Here is a 21615-nt window from a genome sequence, read left to right as displayed (position 1 = left end):
AAATAGCTGCCTTAAAGATCAAGTGTATTCTGTAGGTTTCCATTCATAAAAATATGTCTTATGAGCCCTCAGTGGTGGATCTACCTTTATCAGGCAACCAAGAGATAATTATTAGTTTATATCATCCATCCAACTCATACCTGAATAAGAGTTCCCTCTAAACCTTAACCAATAAATGGTTATATCCCTTTTGCCCAAAAACCTTCTAGAAGAGGGAATTTACTACTTCCTAAGTAACTTACTCCTTCCACTTTCCATTAACTAGGTAAATTTTAGGGAAGCTTTGATCTAATAATTATCTCTTGCTTGTACCTTATATAACTCTTGCATAGATGTTATCAACATAACCATCGAATTTTAAAGAGTTGGCTTTTGTACCCTAGCATTCTTAACGTCCATCAGCAGATTCTGGACTACAGCCTGAAAACAATATAACTGTATGTTACTGTCATATATCTAGTAGGTGCTGGTGGGGTGGAAAATCCATGTCAATCTGTATTGCAGAATCAAGTTAACTAATATATAAGATGATATAAAACAAAGGAAAAATGGACAGTGAGGGGTGAAGTGAGTTCCTAGAAAATTCAGGGGAAAAGAATAGTGACTGAGAAAGTAATCCTGTCCTTAAATTATCATTATAATGTTGTTTGTGCAACTTGCATTCAGTAGGTACTTTTCACTTGCCTTAGTCTGTAGAAATGTTTGGCAACTATAGAGTCTTCTAAAGTTTGCTGAGAGCCTGTTAAATCTCTCTCTCTCTCTCTCTCTCTCTCCCCCCTACTCTCTCCTTCATTTCTTCAATCTATGTTACTTTTCTTTCTCAGTCACTGTCTCTCTTCTTTTTCCTCTCTTTCTACATACTATCTCTATCCTCTGCCTGTGTATTTGTCTATTCCTGTCCTATTTTTACTTGTCCTCCCCCTCATGCTGTGGATACAAATACAAGTAGAAAGAAAGACAGCTCCCACCTTTCAAGAGCTTACATTCTAATGGGAAAAGAGAATACAGAAAACATGTAGAGTGGAATTGAAAGTGTGTGGAATGTCCCTGGCTTAAAGGTATGGTTTTGAAATCAGGAACAAAACCAGGATGAATATGTGAGAATCTGCATCTCTGTCCCTTTGCTCATGCTGTTGTCTGTTGGAGCCACCTCTGACATAGCCGCCCCTTGCTGTGAACCATGATGGTGAACCTGAGCCTGTGGACCAGGCCCTTGAGCAGGCAGAAGGTGGAGGAGTAGCCGCAACCCCATCACAGGATCAAGTACGAGATCCTGGAGCTGGGCCACGTGCTGACGCCCACGCAGGAGAAGGGCCGCGGGTCAGCGTTGGATGGCAGGGCTGCAACCCCTCCAAGCTCTACACTCTGGTCCTCACAGACCCAGATGCTCCCAGGAGGAAGGACCCCAAACTCCGGGAGTGGCACCACTTCCTGGTGGTGAACATGAAAGGCCATGATATCAGCAGAGGCAATGTCGTCTCGGATTATGTGGGCTAGGGAACACATCTTCACTGCTATGTGGGGTTGGTTTATGAGCAGAATGGGCCACTCAAGTGTGATGAACCTGTCCTGAACAACTGTTCAGGGGACCACTGGGGCAAATTCAAGGTGGCTGCCTTCCATGGCAAGTACAAGCTCGGGACCCCTGTTGCTGCTACGTGTTACAAGGCCTAATGGGATGATTATGTGCCCAGGCTCTATGAGCAACTGGCAGGGAAGCAGGTCTTGTCATCACATGACCCCCTCCCCCAGGCAATATCATCTCATGAGTCATATGAGCAGATACTCCTTCCCCTTTATTCTCTCATCTTTGACTTGCTCAGTCACCAACTGGCATGGAGTCTTTTCCTTCTAATAGGGGGATCAGAAATAACATAAGCAGTGGTTTCCACTGGAGAACCCAATGATTTTGTCAACCACAAAAACTGAGAGATATCAATAAAAGGCAGCTTCAGAAATTTACAAAGCCACAGAAGAAGATCTAGAACCTGGAAGTCCCAGAAGAAAATTACAGACAAGGAAATATGAGGACTACCTGAAGGGAGAAAAGGACTTCCAATGCCCAGGAAATGTGAATTGACCCTTTGCCTACAAATACATTGCAAAACTGAACCCAGACTTACCATAGAACTTGCATCTTCAAGCTGAGAGTACACCCCAAGTGTAAAAAGAGATTTTTTTAAAGACCTGTCATTGACATAACTACTTAACACATAACCTTTGTAAAGGTGAATTTATCCTGACTTACAATCAGTGGAGAACAGGAGGCTCATGAGCAACAGTACTAGAAAACTTTGGGAAACCTCAGAGTTGAATATAAAAAAAAAAACCCACAACTGAGGGCTATTAGTATTCATTGTCTCCTGGGTCCATCAATGAAGGTGGAATCTGGGAAATCTTCACAAAGGGGAAGCTATGTTGTTTTTATCATTGAGCAGCTTCATAAAAATTAGAGCATTATTCCTGGAGGTGCTGCTGGTCTACACGATGATTTAATCTAACAAAATAAGAGAATAAGAGAGCCACTTTCTCTGTGATTCTGTTGTAGCCTCAAAGATGACTTCTGTGACAATTCTTTGGTGAGGAGAGTTGATGTAGCAAGCTCCGGTGGTTAGTGGAATAACAGTAGTACCTACATATGTATTAGTGTATTCATGTCTGCTGCCATTTTTTAGTCTCTACATATGCATTCATATTAAACATTTTCATGTGAGCGATGTTGTAAAGAAGGATTAGAACCAATGGGAGAAACTATGAGAAAGAAGAAACAAAGAAAAGAGAGAGAGCAAATAGTATGTTTCAGTCTGCATTCAGACTCCATAGTTCTTTTTTCTAGATGTGGATAGCATTTTCCATCATGAGCCTTTTGGAGTTGTCTTAGATTTGTGGAGAAGATCTAAGTCTGTCAATGTTGGTGTGACAACAATGTTGCTAGCAGCTGCTGTGGAGGTGAAAGACCAACAACAAAAGCACACAGGAAGGCTGCTAGCACAGGTCCTTTAATATGCTTTTCTAATGAAAGCAACTTTAAGGGGTTAGCAATCTTACTTTAATTCAACATACATAACATACAAACAAACATAAACATTCACTTAGTTCAGGGGGAAAAGCCAGCTCCCCGAACTTCAGAGAGAATACAAACAGAAATTACAAGCAGAAATTATATGAACAGAGCAAATAACACAAACCAGTTTATCCATAGCAATACATACATAGGTACTAGAGAAGCACCAACATCTGGGTTTTTCAAAGCCAGGGGGGCTGCTTCAATGGCCACCCAGAGTTTTGTCCCCAACACTATTTCAATGAGTGTGCCCCCAAATGCTAACTTCTGAATTTATATACACTTCTTAAGGGTGAAAGGGCATCACAACCATGCAACTCAAACCCATGTGAACTAGGCCTTCCCTTGAAGTAAGGAGGTCATCAAAGACTCCTGAATCAAAGATTCCTTAGAGCTGAGAAGCAGTCCAAAACAAAGATAACAAAAAATCCTCTTTGCTTGCCATTACATTTGAAAGGAAAAACTCATCAAAGGTACTTGATTACTTCAGCATTGCAAAAGAGAAAAGAGTAAAAAAAAGTCCCACCCTAATTACCATAATAATTGGTCATTGTATAATGTTACTGTTACTGTGTACAGCATTCTCCTGGTTCTGCTCATTTCACTCAGCATCAGTTCATGTAAGACTTTCCAGGTTTTTCTGAAGTCCACCAGCCCATCATTTCTTATGGAACAATAATATTCCATTATATTCATATACCACAACTTATTCAGTCATTCCCCAATTGATGGATATCCCCTCAATTTTTAGTTCTTGTCCACCACAAAAAGATCTGCCATTTTAATGGATAGAATTGAGTGCAGATATCTATTCAACAGTTGACATAAACATAGTAAAACAACTGCAAAATGCAATGAACATTTCTTAGTTGTCTGCGAATAGAAAGTAAGGGAAGGAAGGTGATTGAATGAAGAGATTAGAGGAAAAAATTCATGAGAAAGATTATTATAAAGTAGAAAGTTGAGAGGAAAAATGTCTTTTTTTTTTCTTAGATTCATGATCATTATCAACTCATTGGAAGGAATTATTGTTAAAAGTCCAACAATGCAATGACACCTGAGTACAGGGAGAAGGCAAGAAATCATCAAAATGAAGGGATGAGAGAAGAGAAGAGGGTCTAGGAAAGAGCATTGGGGGACATATTAGGGCATGAAACTGAGATTATGGCCTACAAAGACAATTGGGAAGAGAATCAGAAGGAATTGATGTCAGAAAAGCCAAGGAAAAAGAAAGCATCCAGTAGCAAGGCTTGCTAAATTTAGTCAAAATACATGGCTAAATCAAGAAAGATAAGGATGAAAAAAATGTGCCTTAAGACTTCCTACTACATGAAGCTGACATTCAGTCTCCTGTCTCTGTGCTTTTGTACAAGCAATTCCCAATGTGTGGAGGGCACTCCTTTCCCACCTTCATTTCTTAGAATCTTTACTCCTTCAACTTAGGGGCTAATTCCTAAAGGATTACACCAGTGACCACCAAACTTATAGTTTATTTTTATCTCCATCCTTTAATTATTGTGTTTTTTTGCATATGCACTAGAATGGAATTTAAACTCCTTGATGTATGTGTGTTTGTGTGTTTCTTTCATCTTTGCCTTTGTTTCCCCCACTGTAACCTCTTTGACTTTCATATATAGGAACCTCAGAATTCCTTTGCTCAGGCTAATGCTCTACTTCCCTATCTCCATGCATGTCCTTCTTATTCCTGCCTTTTAGAACCTCTAGATACTTTCAACGCTTATCGTCACATTCTCCAGTCTTTCTTATCCATCTAATACCCTCTGCCCCATTGTTAGTGCCCTTCTCCAACCAGTAATTAATTTGTATTTGTTACTAATTTCATGTTTTCTTATATGTGTGCATGATAGGCAACCTGGCATAGCAGGTGGAGAGCTGTTCTTGAAGTGAGACATACCCAGGATGGAGTCCTAACTCTAATCCATCTTGACTGCATGACCTTGGACAAGTCTCTTAACTTCCTAGTGCTAAAGGCAACTTTTTAAGAGTATTACATTGCAGAGAAAGAGCATTATACATTGGTAAAAGGAAGTTCCCTCATAAACAATTTCCTCATACCCTTGATATCAGAAGTCCAGTTCTCATTCCTTATGTGTGTCTAGCTCATATAAGCTTTAAAGATGATTATCTTAATTCCTATTCTCGAAAATGAGTTGTGTGAACAGAACTTGACTATGTTTACCCTTAGAGTTATAGAGTAAACATTGAGATGTTGGTGTTGATTCTCTAATGTCATCATATTGAGTCCCAGGTGAAATGTTCCACCGATGATAACCATCTAATAATCATTTTTTGGCCAATATTAAGGATCTTTTAGAATAAGGTATTACTAAGAAAAATAGTAAGGGCAGTTGGTAGAAAAGACAGATCCCCCAACAACTGTGAAACACTTTCCCACAAATATTAAGTCCAGGGAAAAGTGGGTTCAGTTGATCTGAGGATGTGCCTTGTCTACTAAAGAGAAAGGCAGAGGTCCAATATTCTCTGGATCACTTGGAGATACCAAAGATCTCCCTTAGCCAAATGGATGGGCAGGAGAAATTATTTCTCTGAGTGTTTAGCTGTATATCAGTTTAAACATGCATCTCTCATAAACTCCAGCCAATTTATTGATGACCCTGAGTATGTGACCAAGTTGCCAAAGGCAATTAAATAACATTTCTTATCTGGCATCATTTTACTTCAAATAGCTTTCAAAGACTTCTCATACTTAAACCTACGTTATTTTATTAACTGATTGAGACATGTTCTCAACTAGTTAAAATATTAAATATAAAACCAGTGGGGTGTTTTCAACCACACTTTTGCATATGTACATGGTAAAGCTTTTCATAATAAGGATTGCTATTTCAGTCTGTATATACACATGGACAATGCTTAAAAATTCTTCTTAAGTGAAGGAATAAATTATTATTGAGTTAAATTCAATTCAGGAATTTATGGAGAAATGTCCTTTCACCCTTGTCTTCTCTGGGATTGGCATTCCTCCACAGTGATACGTTGTGAAAATAGTTTGACTAGATTACAGGAGACGTAAAAAAGAGCGATCTAAATTCCTGTGTTCAATGCATTTGAGAAAGGGGTTTTTCTAATTCTCTTTAACCATTGGGAAGATTATTACTAGATTGTTACATTCACGTCCCTGCAGATATGACAATCTTACTTTTCTTACTTCCAACTCTCTGCTTCTCTCTCTTTTCATCTTCTTGGTGATTCTGCCAACTAGTATGGGCAGAGGAAATCTGACTTTTCCATTGATCGAAATGCCTAGATTGCTTTATACCTAATGCTCTTCTTCTCCAATCCTGTTAGTTTCTTGAGGAAGGTCATGTTCAAAGGTGCAACAGAGTCCACATATTTGAGTCTGTTATTGAAAGAGAACATCCTTAGTGCACTTCTGAAAGAGACACCAGTACAGGAAAGCCATTTATTTTATCTCTGATATAAGGAATAGTTAGATTTCTTCACCTGGGCTTTCTAAGTTTTTCCTAGGAGGGGGTTCCAACGGACACTAATCAAGAAATTAAAAAAAAAGTGTAGCTGCCTTTTATGAACCACATCCTCCCTTTTAAGCATTCTATCTTCCGCCTCTAAAGACTAGCTACCCACTGGGACTGACTGGTTGGCCCATTAACTCTACTTAGTGCAAGCTTTATCATTGCTAAACAGCCTAGGTTCCCAATTACAGGGGTAATAGCCTCATTGGTTTTGCCATCATTATTTAGTCATAATGATAAGAAAAGGGAAAATAATATTGTGGGAGATTTGGGGAGGAATTGGATACTTTTAGAGTGGTGAGTTTTATTAACTTTGACATATACACAAATATATTTCCATGCTGGGAATAATAGGGAAGAGATCACAATTAAAGAAAAAAAATGGAAATAAGACTAGGACATCTGTCTCTTTTTCATTGCTCAAAAGGTGAATTTTGTCCCACGATCATTTTTTCCCATAAAATCAAAAGATCATAATGTGGAATTCTTTCTCCCCACTGCCCCCTGACAAAGATTTCTCATTTTCTGTAGCCATATCCTCAAAAAAAAGTGTTCCCCTCAAATCACTCATTTTTCATCCAATATTTTGAAAGACATATTTTCTGAAGCTAAAAGATGTATTTGTACATATCAATAATTATTATAATCATTATGTTATCATTTTTAATATTAGAGGTGGAGGAGAAAAAGGGGGAGGATACATTGACACAGCACTTTCAAAAGCATCTAATTTAATCAACAATCTTTTGAGGTTGGTAAGCAAAATTATAATCTTTACTTTTTTAAATAAGGAAATTGGAACCTAGAGAAGACATGTTCATTGCCCAACACCACAATGATAGTATAATGGGAACCTGTGACTGGAGCAAGACTGAAATTGAAGGAATTATCTGGGTACGAGGTGAAGTAGAGTCAGAAATAATTAGATCAAATTCTGTTTTTTCATACTTATTGCCTGTTTTCTCAGACAAGTCACTTTATCTGTTTTGGATTTTTCTTCTAGGAAGTTTCTTCTTTTAGGGAATGAGAATGTTGAACTAGTATGTTAGTTGACAGAGCAACAGTAATGTAATCAAATTTTTTTTTCAATTCTGCTTCTTACTGCTTACTATACATTTGAATTTGGGTAAATCATTTAACCTCATATTTCAGGTTCTTCAAATGCCCTTTAAGAAGATTTTTAATACTCAATGTCCTCTGGAGTTCCTTCTAGTTCTAGCTGTCTAATACTGTAATGTATCAACATGGGTTTTGAACGTGGTTATCCCTGCACAAAATGATCCCTTATTACTATGCCTTTTGTGCTTTTATAGCTTTCTACCCTTCTATTGACAGGCTGTAATCTATAATTTCTTAATTTGTTGGCTATGCAATCTTAGTTTCCCTTTCTATTTTTCCATTTACTTTCTACTGTATCACCCCTAATAGAGGATAGCTGGGTGGTTCCACAAAGGACAACTCTGTGACTCCTGATTGGTTGCAAGACGTTTTAGTCTATGGCACTTGGCCACAAACATTGTGTGAGGGAGAGAGGCTTCAACGAAAGTGGAGGTGGGGGGAGGGAGAGAGGGGGGGGAGTGAGGGAGGAAGGAAGGAAGGAAGGAAGGAAGGAATGGAGGGACGGAGAGAGGGAGGAAGATGAGTAATAGAGTTCCCCACCCCTGACTGGTAGTATAAATATTTATATAAGAAATTTATTTCTGATGTTGCATATCACAATATTTTTTTTGCTCTTCAGTCATTTTCAGTTGTGTGTGACTTTTTGTGATCCTATTAAGGGTTTTCTTGACAAAGATATTGGAGTGGCTTGCCATTTCCTTCTCTGATTTTACAGATGAGGAAAATAAGGCAAACAGGTTAAGTGACTTGCCTAGAATCATAAAACTAGCAAGAGTCTGAGGCTACATTTGAACTCAGTGGGAGAATATGTATACATACATATATATGTATATATCTATATGTATATATGTGTGTGTGTATGTGTGTATACACACACACACACACACACACACACACACACATGTATATAAAACTAATGATTTGAGGAGAGTGAGAAAGGTGAGACAGACAGAAACTTTCAAATACTAACAAGAGTCAATAAAGCTACAGGAATGCGGGGAAAGATGCCACTCCATGTTGGAGTTCATTTTGGAGTCCTCTGGTTACCAGTGCCTGCCATGACAGATACTATTAAGAAAGGATGTCTCTGGTGAGATCAGTATGTCTTTGCTTGACCTGAGATCTTACCTCAGTCCATGTTAATTCACTCTTGCATAGTTGGTCATCTAAGTCAATCAATATGCCTTTGCCAATTTCCATTTTACTACTTACTTGAATAAGTACATTTGCTCACTATTCATGATTATCTTTTGTGTAACAAGCATTTATTAACATTGAATTAACCTATCAAAATAAACCTCTACACGGGACCATGTAAGATCCCTATGGCTTGATTTAAACTTCATTACATAACTATGAACTTGGATACTATGCACACATAGTTCTATCATGTCCAACCAAATAGGCTCTGAAAAAAAAAAAGTGATGAGCAGATTATCTAAGAATGAAGTACAAAGAATTTAATAAAGTTTAGATATTAGCAATTCTAAGTCTAAATAATATTGAAATGGAAGGTGTTCCAGGGCAGGCCATTTTTGTTGCTGTTATAGCTGTTGTTCTCATAATTGTCTTTGTATAGCCAACATCAGCTGAGTACTTAGCATTTGCTAGAGGCTAATAAATGCTTATTGAATATGATCATACTAAGAAACTAAGTCTAAATGCTTTCGATGCATTTTTCCTATTCCTTGGGCACTTAATATGATTTACTGTTTCTTAGGTTGCTAGGTAGCTAAATTTTACATTGTTGAAATAGTTACAGGGGTGGGGAACCTGTGGTCTTGAGGTCATATGGACCTCTAGTTCCTCAAGCGAGGCCCTTTGACTGAATTGAAACTTCACAGAACAAATCTTTACATTAAGGGGATTTGTTCTGTGAAGTTTGGATTCAGACATGCGCTTTGTAAGGGATGATTGAATTTTGTTTCCACCAAAATTATATGAAAATATGATTTGAAGTCATACTGGTGGCTAATGTAAGAGAACTGATTGTAGCTGGGAGTGGGGGATGTTGGCCACCTGGAAATCAGCACATCTACTACTTTTCTTTATTCTGAGCAGGCCTTTTCCAGTATATCAAAAGACCTGCCAGGCCAGATGTCATTCACAAAGGATGAGGGCCATTAACCCAGAGGCAGTATTAGATAATGGGACTTTTATCATTGATATCCTGGGTTCAAATCTTCAAACTCACAGTTTTTGTCAATTCTCTTAGCAACTGAGGAAAATCCTTTCTCATTCTATCTGATGAATTGAAACTGGGAAGAGATTAAAAGGGGCTTTTCCTTTTAAAGAATAAAGTATATGAGAATTAAAAAGGGGGGATTGAAATGTGGTAATGAGAAGACATAATCAGGGGTGGTAGTTTAGTGAACCTTGGAATGCTGAGAAATGGAATTCAAGGTGGGAAATTTGAATCAGAATGACTATGAAAAGAGTTTTGTAATTAACTTGAGGTGTGCTTGCACCTGGAAAGGTACCCTTTTTTGCAAAGGGCTAAAGGCCAAGTCACCCATCAGATAATGACTTGAAATGAAAATCTCTTTTTTTCTAAATTCACTTGTGGCCAGGAGGAATTCTTGGTAAGATGATTATTTCTAACAACTTGAGGACCTAGAGGGCCACATGTGGCCTCAAGGCTGCTGGTTCCACATCTCTGACTGGTAGTGTAGAATATTTATTTATCATGTTGAATATCAATATTTTTGTTGTTGTTCAGTCAGTTTCAGTTGCATCTGACTCTTTATGACCCCATTAAGGGTTTTCTTGGCAAAATATTGGAAGGGCTTGCTATTTCCTTCTCTAACTCATTTTATAGATGAGGAAAATGAGGCAAACAGGTTAAGTAACTTGCCCAGTCATACAACTAGTAAGTGTCTGAGGCCAGATATAAACTCAGTGAGAGAGAAAATATATATTAGTACCTCCCCTTTTTCCCCTATTTTCAAGCCCTCAGTTTCTGATGGTTGAGTTAACCTTCTCCTATATCTAACACCACCCAAACTTGCAAAGAATTTCTAATTTAATGTGAATTCCATTCAATCAAGCTTGGATGGAGACAAACCTTTTGGTCTAAATTGGGTGGAGACAGACACTATGGCTTAAATTGCCCAAGGCTGGGGGTGGTCTGGGAATAAATAGTCTCTGTGTCCAAGAATAACATGATGTCACTCTCAGTCCCTCATTGTAATATTCAGTCTTTCACTAGATGTTAACCAATCAGGGTTGATTCCCACCCTGGGAATCATCTACTTTTCAAAGGGTTTATAAACTGTGAGCCAGCTGCCATAATTGTCTTTTGGTCTAAGAGAGAAAGCCAAATCCTTTGTATTAATAAATATACTGCCTTATTAATAAAATGATTAAATCACTCAGAAATTATGTCTCTTGAACCTTTTTAATCACCACATGAGGAAGATGAATCTTTTTGACTCCAGGCCTGGCGTACACCTAGCTGCCCATCAAAATATCTACATATTTAAAATTGAGGGTTGCCCAAAGGATAAATAATGGTGATCATGAACAGAATACAACACATTTCCAATTTTAAATTATGTTCAGAGATAGCACAGAGTAAAAGATAGAGAACTGGTTATGGAGCAAGGAACACCATAGTTCAAACCCTTACTCAGGCACATACTAGCAACATGTTACTCATCAAGTCTCATCAACATGTTACTCATCAACTTCTCAACTTTCTGAGGCTGCAAGCTTAGAGAAGATGCTAGAGTTTTTTTCACTTAGGGCTTCACAATACCAATGGTGCCACAGGTTCAGGCCCTACTTCCCAGCACCTAATGACTTTCAAATCTTAGCTCTGTTGCTAGCCAAATCTTGAGCAAGTCACTTAACCTGTCTGAGCCTTAGTTTCCTCATTTGCAAAGTGAAAGGATTGGACAAGATTATCACCAAGTTTCTTTCCAGCTTTAGGCCTGTGAAATATGTAAAATATATTGCTGTTTTGTCTTGGTTTGTTTTTGTTTGTCCGTTTTTCTTCAAAGAATATCTCAGAAAGAAGAATGACTAGAAATACACAAAAATAGTGGCCAGTAATAGAGTTAGAGAGAATGGAAACCAATGGATAACCATTGTACACCATTATTATCTAAACAACATCAAGAAATCTAGAACACTAAATCTAAAACACACACCAAAAAAGTTGCAAAAATATCTTGTGGATTTTTATGAGAAGACTTTGACAAAACATTATAAAGGATGAGTAGTCATGACTGGGTTTACCATTATCAGTTGAAGAAATACCTGCCTTAATTTGATCACTGAATTATCAATGTTAATTCAATCCTGACCAGGTACAAATGTTTATATAAACTTTCGTTTTTGTATGTTGTCTTCGAGACTCCACCATATATAATGTATCTTAAATTCATTTTCCCCCACTTATAGTATATCACTTATGTTCTGTCAGTATCAGTTTCCTTACCTTTGAAATAGGAATAAAAATACCATCTACCTCATAGAGTTGTTGTGAAGCTCACATGAGGTTAAATATATGAAGTGATTTAAAAATCTTAAAGTACCATATAAATTCTATCTATTATGTATATGTATAAATCTGACTTCTCAATAATCTATGATAAAATTTAAGTTCTTACAAAGTCCAATTAAATAAAATGAATAATACATTTACTTTTATAAAGTATGCGTTATCTTACACACATATAATCTACCATGTCTGTATTGAATAGAGTTACAGTTCACCATCATTCAAACGGCATAAAATTTGGTTGTACAATAATCTGAATTCTAATGTCTTCAGGTTCCTTTCTTTCTTATAGTATTCTTGTGGCTGTATATTTTTGTCTTGGCTCTACTTACTTAATTTACTCTACTCACTCCATACTATCTCGGTTCTAAAGCATGTAAAGGCAACCACACTGGCATACCCAGGATGACTGTTAGTGCAGGTTCTTTTAACTACTTTACTAGGAAAGCAACTTAAAAGGGGTCAATGGTCTTCTTTAATTAAATAGAAAAAAATATAAAGAGAAATAAAGACCAACAGACAGGGCTCTACTGTCTGAATCAAAACAATACTGCTAAGTAATTTACATCCACCACTGACTCAAGAGAACCTTTACCTTTGAGGAGTCGGTGAGCTCTGAACATATGGCCACTCAGAGTCTTAACCAGTCTCCTATGTGAGCCCCCAAAGCAAAAGCTCACCTCTCAGAGTATATACTCTTTCAGCTAACAGGCTCAGAGCCAGAAGGCATCACAACCAAACTCATTGCCTAATTAGCTTATTAACAAAAGGTGTGCAAGCCTTCCTACAAGCAAGCAAGCTTCCCTTAATGGGATCCACATGAGGACTATTAATGGGGGGGGGAGATTTTACACGCCCCATTAGCATATTTCTCTCCATATTCCCTTCACCCTTTCCACTATTCTGTGGCTTATAATACTTGCACTCTATGACAAATTATATTGATGAGGGCACAGTCTCTGGGAACCCCCTTGAATCTGGAATACAGTCTCTGGGAGCCCCCTTGAACTGTCCTTGAATCTTCCAACTGGATCTGGCCTTCCCCTAAGGCCACAAGCCTCACATTATCATTAGGCCCAAATCTCTACCTAACCTTGCCCTTTGTTGTTCAGCTACTTCCCACCCTTAATCCCATTACCTCACCTTGCCCTCCTTGGACTTCCCCTCAAGACCCTCCCTAAACCCCTCCTCTAGTCACCCCAGACCACCCCTCAATCCCTCCTACAATCTTTGTGTATATAATCTCCGTCTTGCCTGGATGAAGGTGCTCAGATTCAATCTAATTCAGTAGGTTGAATCTGGCCCGCTTGTGGAAACAGGCGTCACAAAGGGGGGGGGATTTCTTAAGACAGCCCATTGTGGTGAATCGCTAATATACTTTGTCTTTTCCCTTGGCTGAGAAGGCTTGAGTCGAATTCTTTCGGCAGGACCTGGTGCGTCAATATTTCGGGGTGCCGAGCACCCCTCAACCCAAAACCTCTCCAATATCTCTAATCCTGTGTCAGTCTTGCAATTTTACAGAAGAGGGGGAAAATGAGTGTAACAACTACTTCAACAGCCCTCTCCTTGAGGGTTGTCAGTTTAATTAAAATTCCATAAACTTCCACTCTCTCTTTGAGATACTTTAATATGTGGCTAAAGATGCAGTATCTTTGAGATGGAATGAAAGCTTGAGGAGATAGAATTAAATCCCAGTCTTCTCACAGATTCCTAACAAATGAACCTCTCCAGAAAGACTGACAGCTTAACTCTAACTCCCAATGATATCATTCCCACTTAAAGATAGTGTAACAATACCCATAGTCTTTGTGGGAAGGCCTATTGAAACTCTTTTTACATAAGATGAAGAAAAAAAAGCTGAATAAGAAAGAAAGGTCTGACTGGGGAATGGCATGAATATGAGCTTGGTCAGGTAAGGAGATGTCTTCTCCCTTTTGCTGACCTAGTTCTATTCATCCCTTCATTCATGATTGTATTTCTCATGTACCCACTGATTTCTTGTTTGCTGCTCAGCTTCACATTTAATGAATTTCTCCTACAGTTCATAATTTCTTCAGCTGAAATGGTCTTCAAACAAGTGAGGAAGGAAGTCAATAAAATCTCAAAGAATGACCAAACTACCTCACAGAATCTCTTGTCTGATTTGATTGCTGTGAATACTTATGGAATTTTTTCCTGGTTTCAATCTGCATTTTGTTGGCACCCACATCCAGCAGATGAAATACGGCAATGCATTAATTAGTTCAATCATGGCCCCACTCCACTGTAAGCCATCATTCTACTGACACCCTAGTTATTCTTGGTCGATACGTTAAATCGCTTTCCCCCTCTTCAGCTCTTACTGGTTAGGTTTTGATTCACAAGACCAAAGCTACATTAGTTCAATCACTTACCTTCATGTGTTTTTCTGAAAACTCAACAAAGAATGTGCTTTGAGAAAGGAAGTAGAAAGTGTGAAACTCACCCTTTTATGCTTGTTATCCTGCAGTGGATTACAAAGCAGAGTCTATAGCTATGTCTATCTTGATTCCAAGGAATGTTTAGAAACACTGAGCTTTGTCTGAAAGATCCAGAGAGATCTTGACTTTTGTGTTTAAGGATTATAATGAAAGATTTCTAAATACAAGGGAGTGGTAATAAATTATACCTTGGAGTTTATATGTGCATCAAAAACATTTGGCCTGGAAGATAATGCCTTTAGAGATGATAACGCTTTATCTCCAAATTCCTGTTTAAACCTTGCCTGGAGCCAGGTCTCTTCCAGCCCTCTTGTATCCTCAGAGAAGCTAGGAACAAGGAGTTTGTAGAAAGTCTGTATCTAGGAACTCCAAAGGCAATAGAGAAGACCTCCTACATAAAACATTCTTTCCCTCACTTCATTTATTTGGGTCCTGTTTAGAGGAGCATTAAGGGAGGGTAAAGTGGTGTTAAATGACAAAAGAAACTTTGATAATATCTATTCTTTCATAGTTGCACTCTTAAGGGTAATTTTGAGAAAGTTGACAAACACCCAAGATCTCCTCCTTGGGAGCTAAGGGATGGGAAGTGAGGGAAGATTGCCTCCAGTGGAGGGGGCGGAATGTTATCCTTGGATTCAGGCAGCCAGAGTTCAAATCCTGACTCAGATACTCAATAGTTTTGTGATCAGGGAAAAATCACTTAATCTCTATGGGCCTTATTAAGTTCATCCAAAAACTGGGGATGATAATAATACCTTTCTCTCCAGATTTTTATGAAGACCAAATGAGATAATATTTAACATGCTTTGCAAAGCTTAAAGTACTGTATAAATGCTGTTTATAATTATTATCCACAATAGATTGGTTCATCATGTGGTCTTGGTATCAATTGTTTACTATGAATCAGTTAAAAAGATATTAATAGCTTTCTTTTTCTAGCATTTTATGGTGACAAAACATTTTAATGTATATTATTCCTTCCAATCCTCACAACTGATCAGCAAAATAAGCAGTATATATGGGTGTGTGTGTGTGTGTGTGTGTGTGTGTGTGTGTGTATTATGATCCTAGTTTTATGTATCAGGTAAATGAGACTCAGAAGGGTTAAGCGACTCACACAGTTAAAATGTTGTAATCAAGATGCAAAGATAGCACTGATGATTTCACATTCAGTGATGCTTCCCCCATATCAGATTGCCTCTAAAGCAGTCTTAGATTCACCTTCAGATAGAAAAGTGCGTTAGGTTGCATACAATAGTATATTCCATTTGAACATATATAGTCTAGACACACAATTACTTCCACATGATAGACTCCCAGCATGGAAACTTCCTTCACTGAGGCATATTAGCAATTCATCTGCATCTTGAAGTCTAACAAGATTCATTAGGATACTGAGAAGTTATTTAACCATGATATCACACAGGCAGTATGTACTGTTAAGGAATGTTAAGGGATTTCCCCAAACTTGTCTTTTTGACTTGCCATATTTCCAGAAACACTGGACCCAGAGCATGCAGGAGGCCCTAAATATGTCAAAAATTAAGCCCTACAACCTCCACCTGAGGTGAAATGATGTATTGCTTGCACCCCAAACTGGACTCCCTCTGTATCCTTGGGAGTCAAGACAGGTGGCAGACAGTCTGCATTAGGCTTGTACAGCTGGGCCCCTTGTAGATATGGAGATATCTTCATGCTCTAGTAGTTCCCCAGGGAAAAGAATATATACACATTAAAATGAATTCAATACGTTGTCTCAATGAAGTAATTTTATAAAAGAGGCTGGCAGTTGGTTGAACAGGCATCATAGTGGGAAAAAGAGATGTTGGTTAAAATCAACTCCCCTTTTTTCACCTGTCACCTCTATGGTCTTGTATAAATCACCTTTCTAGGTTCCAGTTTTCTCCCTTATGAAATAAAGCCATAAAACTACATAATCTCTATATTATCTCTAGCTCCAATGCTGGATGAATATATTCGTAATTCTCTCATCTATCAACAATAAATTTAGCTTAATCTAAAACATAGAAATTTACATGTTACAACATTCATTTTTTTTTCTGTGTTCAGGCATCATTTTTTTTATTACAACATCATGTCTCACAAAATGAGAATTGATGATGTCAGTATTTGAGCGGGGGAGAAAGTTACTCTATTTTCTTGTGACCCTAATTGATCTATTGAACTTATTAGCATCCTAATCCTTTTAGTGTTATTTTGGAAAACTATCAACCTCTCTTCACAATAGCTGGGATCCATGCCAGGAAGTAATGAAAAGGAAAAAAAAAGTCTTTAAATGTGATAATATAAAAAAGATGATCTATCATGATACTTAAGATTAAGTTGTTCAAAGACATTACAGCCAATAAATTCCCAAAGTACTTAATAATAATGGGGTTTTCCTCAAAATTGTCTCTATTAGTTTTATAAGAAAGATGCTATAAACTAACAGCTAAATTTCCTAAAATTGGCTGATTTAGAAGAGATTTAAAGGTCATTGCATCCAATTGTCCCATTCTGTAGATGGAGAAATAAGGAATCAAATGTGATTTTTTCATGGTTATCAAGAGAGGAAGTGTCTTAGTGTTATTTGAACTTAAGTCATTCTGATTCCACAAATCTCTATTGACAACCCATGATGCTTACCAATTTTTTAGAAAATTTTACATTTACTTGTATTTTACACTGGCACATAAATTGAATTATGAGGCACACACAAAAAAAGAAAAGGAGGGCAGGAAAATGGAGCAAGTTCAAAGTAAATGCTTACTTTAGATAAAAAAGTAGGCCATGAGAAAATTCTGGAACATAAACACCATTCCAAAAGTGGTGGCAAGCTAGAAGAATTTTATTTTTATTGGGGTGTCTGATGCTACATGCATTGCAACATAAATAAAGTTATTGTTTTCTGATATAGGGATATATCAGTGAAGAAACAGCCATTACTAATAGAGATCTGTCTGGGAACCTGAGATATTAAATGGTTTAACAAAGATCACAAAACCAATATGGGTGACAGATGGGACATTAAAATAGGCCTATTAGATGCTAAGGCCTTCTTCCTTCTTCCTCCTCCTCCTTCTTCTTCTTCCTTCCATCATCATCATCATCATCATCTTCTTCTTCTCTCTATCCATCTCTTTTCTCCTTGTTCTTTTCTTCCCTTCATATCCTTCATCATCAAAAGTAATATTAATAATAGTAGCTGTAACAGAAATAATATTTAGTGTCGTGATCTTGATATTAGCATTTCTAGGGCTGGCAAAATAGAGAATTAAGGAAAAATTGTTTTTGCTTCCCCTCCGCCACTTCTTTTATCTCTACAACTAGGCATCATTGTTGCCTAGTTATTAAGTTGTAGTAGATAGAGTGCTCCACTTGGCATCAGGCATACATGAGTGTAAACCCTGCCCTTGAAACTACCTAGCATTCTGACACATGAGAAGGTGTTAGAACTCATTTGGGTTCAGTTTCTTCTATTGTAAAAAAGGGAATAATAGTAAAAACATCTACTTCATATGGTTACTATGAGGATCAAATCAGATAATATATGTAAAGATTTTTCATAAAACTTAATTTTATTTTATATTTAAATATTTTTATTTATTTATATTATATAAAGTTTTTTTTAGCAAAATTGAAAGTGATATATAGATACATACAGTTTAAGTTTTACAAATATATGTATATGTATGTATATTATATATTATGCACACACATATACATATACGTATGTATGTGTATGTGCGCATATATACATATATGCACAATACACGTGTGCACATGCATGTACAATGCATGCACACGCACACATGCACATACAAACACGCATATCAGTGTATATGTATATGTACATATATACACACATGCATATGTGTATACATGCACACATGTATATATACACACACGTCTGTGTATACACACATATATACATACATACACACATATATATACATATGCATATGCATATACAATTACACAAACCCATGCACATACATATACATATACATACATATATACATACACATATACAAATACACATAGGAATCCAATCAAGGTTACTGCCATCTATCTAAAAAGCAATGTAGATGAAGGCATCACTTTAACTAGAGTTAACTAATATCCTAACTCCAAAGCCAAAAGAAAGAGATAAATCATTAGAGATTTTAAATCTGATTATATGAAGTCAGTGCAATTACTTACCAGTAAGCTATTCAACTGATTCAAACATCCTACCATAGAATCCATTTTATAATGATCCCAATAATTCCTCAAAAGTATCACATTAAAAGGTTTAGTGAATAGTGCCACCACTCTTATCTTTCTATAGAGATAGATTTAAACTTATTTTTGTTCTTTGTCTTTAACTAGGCTGAAACCCAGTGAGAGTAACTCATGACCACAACTGTATTTAGAAATTAACCAGAAAGCTAATTAATTCAGATATCAATGAGCTCATGCAGTTTTGACACTCTTGAGAAACAGATTCATTTCTTTTCATCTCAGGCAAATTTTGTCCCTGTCTAGTAATGAATCTCTACAGGAAGTCTAATTGTTGTTCACTGTTCAAAGGTCACTCCAACTGCTGTTACTCTCCTTTCCTAACTACATTATAATTATTTACATTTTTCTCTACATTCAGCACATATGTACATATTGTCTCCCCCTATATAATAAAAGTTCTGGTGTATAGGGATTATTTTATTCTTTCTATCTATCCCTTAGCTGAGAAAAATTCAGGGGACAAAGTAGGTGCCCAATAAATGGTTATTATTGATTAATCACTTGATGTCACATTTAGAGTACCAACAAATAAATTGATGTTTAAGAGAGTTTAGATATTATATGAACCTTAGCATCCTCTTTTCTTCTACTCTATTGTCAGGACAGAAGGAGGCCACAAAAGACAAGGTCATTTTCTATTTTTTCTTATTTCCAGCATATGACACCTTGACAAAATAATCCATCATTCAGTCACCACCCTAGTGGAAATGAGACTCCATTTTGCTGGGTTGGTCCTCAGAAAATAAAACACATTCTTTCTTAGGTATGTTAGGTTTTTGGAGAATTCATGCAAAGACTGAATTTTATTATGCATCAGCAAAATGAAACAGTAAATAGAGCACCAGACCTGTAGTCAGGATGCCCAGAATTCAAATCAGGCCCCAAATACTTACTGGCTGTGTGATGCTAGAGAAGTCACGTAACCCTGTTTGCCTTAGTTTCATTACCTGTAAAATGAGCTGCAGAAGGAAGTGGCAAGAAACTGCAATATCTTTGCCAAGAAGACTCCACATGGGGTCCTGAAGAGTTGGAACACAACTGAAAAAACTGAATTACATCAAAGTGCTAGGTTCTGTTCATAATACCAAGATGAAGAAGACACACAGTTCATGACCTCAAAGAGCATATAACCTACTAGCCTTTTTAATACAATACTCACCTTTGCAAAGGCAAAGCTACATTAAAAATGAGTGCTTCCTTTGATATTTTGATATTTTATTCTAGTAGAATGTAAGATTTTTGAGGTCAGGGTCTGGTTCCCCCACTCCCATGTTGTCCTTGTACTCTCAGCACCTAACATAATGCCTGGCTCCTACTAGGTGTGTGGTGATTCTTGTCGAATTGAATTAACATTATTTCAATTTTATTTTATTTTATTTACAATTTTGAAACAAAGTCATGCACCTTCCTCATCTCAACCCACTCAAGTACAATACATATTTAATCAAAACACCGTGACTATGAGTAGGGTGGATAAGTCAAGAAAAGAAAGAAAAAGAATAACAGAATATTGACAAGAGTTATGTTTTTTAAAACTTTGCTTTCTCATTTCTAAAATAAAGGGTTACACTAGATGGCCATTAAGGTTTCTTTTAGTGCTATGATCCTATGATTTAATCCAAACTCCTCCATTTATAGATAAGGAAACTATGGCATAGAAAGTATAAGTGATTTACTCAGGGTCACACAGATAGAAAGTTAAGTAACATAGATGCAAAATCTTATCATCTAACTTTAAATCCAGGAGAGCTCTTATTGTAAAATGGAGCATCTTGGGAAAGGCTTTTACTCCAATTCCTGCCAGCACTGTCTAAATGAGCCAAATTTGACAGTCTAAGAGAATAGTATTTTCTGCTTGTGCCTATTGTATTCCTGTCCTTTTTCAGGAATCTGCCAATGTATCCTTTAAATTTATATCTGGTGTCACCGCTTCCCTTACTGCCCCTACATCCCTACTACACTACTATTATCCAATGTTACTTGTCTTTCAAGACTCGTAATAATTCATACTTCTATAAAGTCTCCCCTGGGAATCCTAGCACATAATGTCTCCAATTCTTGGACACTCTCAACTTTGCTATCTGCAATTAGGTACTTTCTTATGTCATTGTGTATAAGTCCAATTTTTCAAGAAGAGGTGATGCCATTGATGGAGAAGACCATGTCTGATGCTTTATTTGTACTTCCCACCATTACTAACATAGTGCTGGTCATGAAGTAGGTACTTAAAAATTATTTATATTGACTTGAATTCTAACAGAATACATTAATAATGACTTCATTGAAGTCTATAATAACAGTTGACCAATATTTTTGGTCATCTTTTCATCAGATCATAGGATTTTATTGGTGTGGAGAATATAGGATAGCATGTCAAGCTCCTTCAGTGATGCAGGATGAAAGTTGTGATATCTAGTTTCTGCAGTGACTCTGAGCACTAAGAGTTTAAGTGATTTCTTTTCACAGTCCCACATACTTTATTTCAGACATAGAACTTCATCCCAAGCTCTGCCTTATTATTCCAAAGTTAGTCCTCTATCTACTACACCACACTGTCATTTGTGTAGGCATAAAGACTTGCAAAGCTATTTATGCATATTATCTCAGTTCATTCCTAAAACAACCCTGTGAGATAATGCCAAAGATATTACTACCTCTATTTTTCAATGT

General features: G+C 37.1%; 1 pseudogene; it reads left to right on the top strand.

Moving 5' to 3' along the window:
• Positions 1–1180: 1180 nt before the first annotated feature.
• LOC118832285 overlaps positions 1181–21615 on the top strand; it is a 123538-nt pseudogene continuing 103103 nt past the window's right edge.

Source organism: Trichosurus vulpecula, chromosome 9 (genome assembly GCF_011100635.1).
Source record: "Trichosurus vulpecula isolate mTriVul1 chromosome 9, mTriVul1.pri, whole genome shotgun sequence".
NCBI classification, from domain to species: domain Eukaryota; kingdom Metazoa; phylum Chordata; class Mammalia; order Diprotodontia; family Phalangeridae; genus Trichosurus; species Trichosurus vulpecula.
The sequence above is the reverse complement of the archived record's forward strand: the minus strand, read 5'-3'. Positions and strand labels throughout refer to the sequence as shown.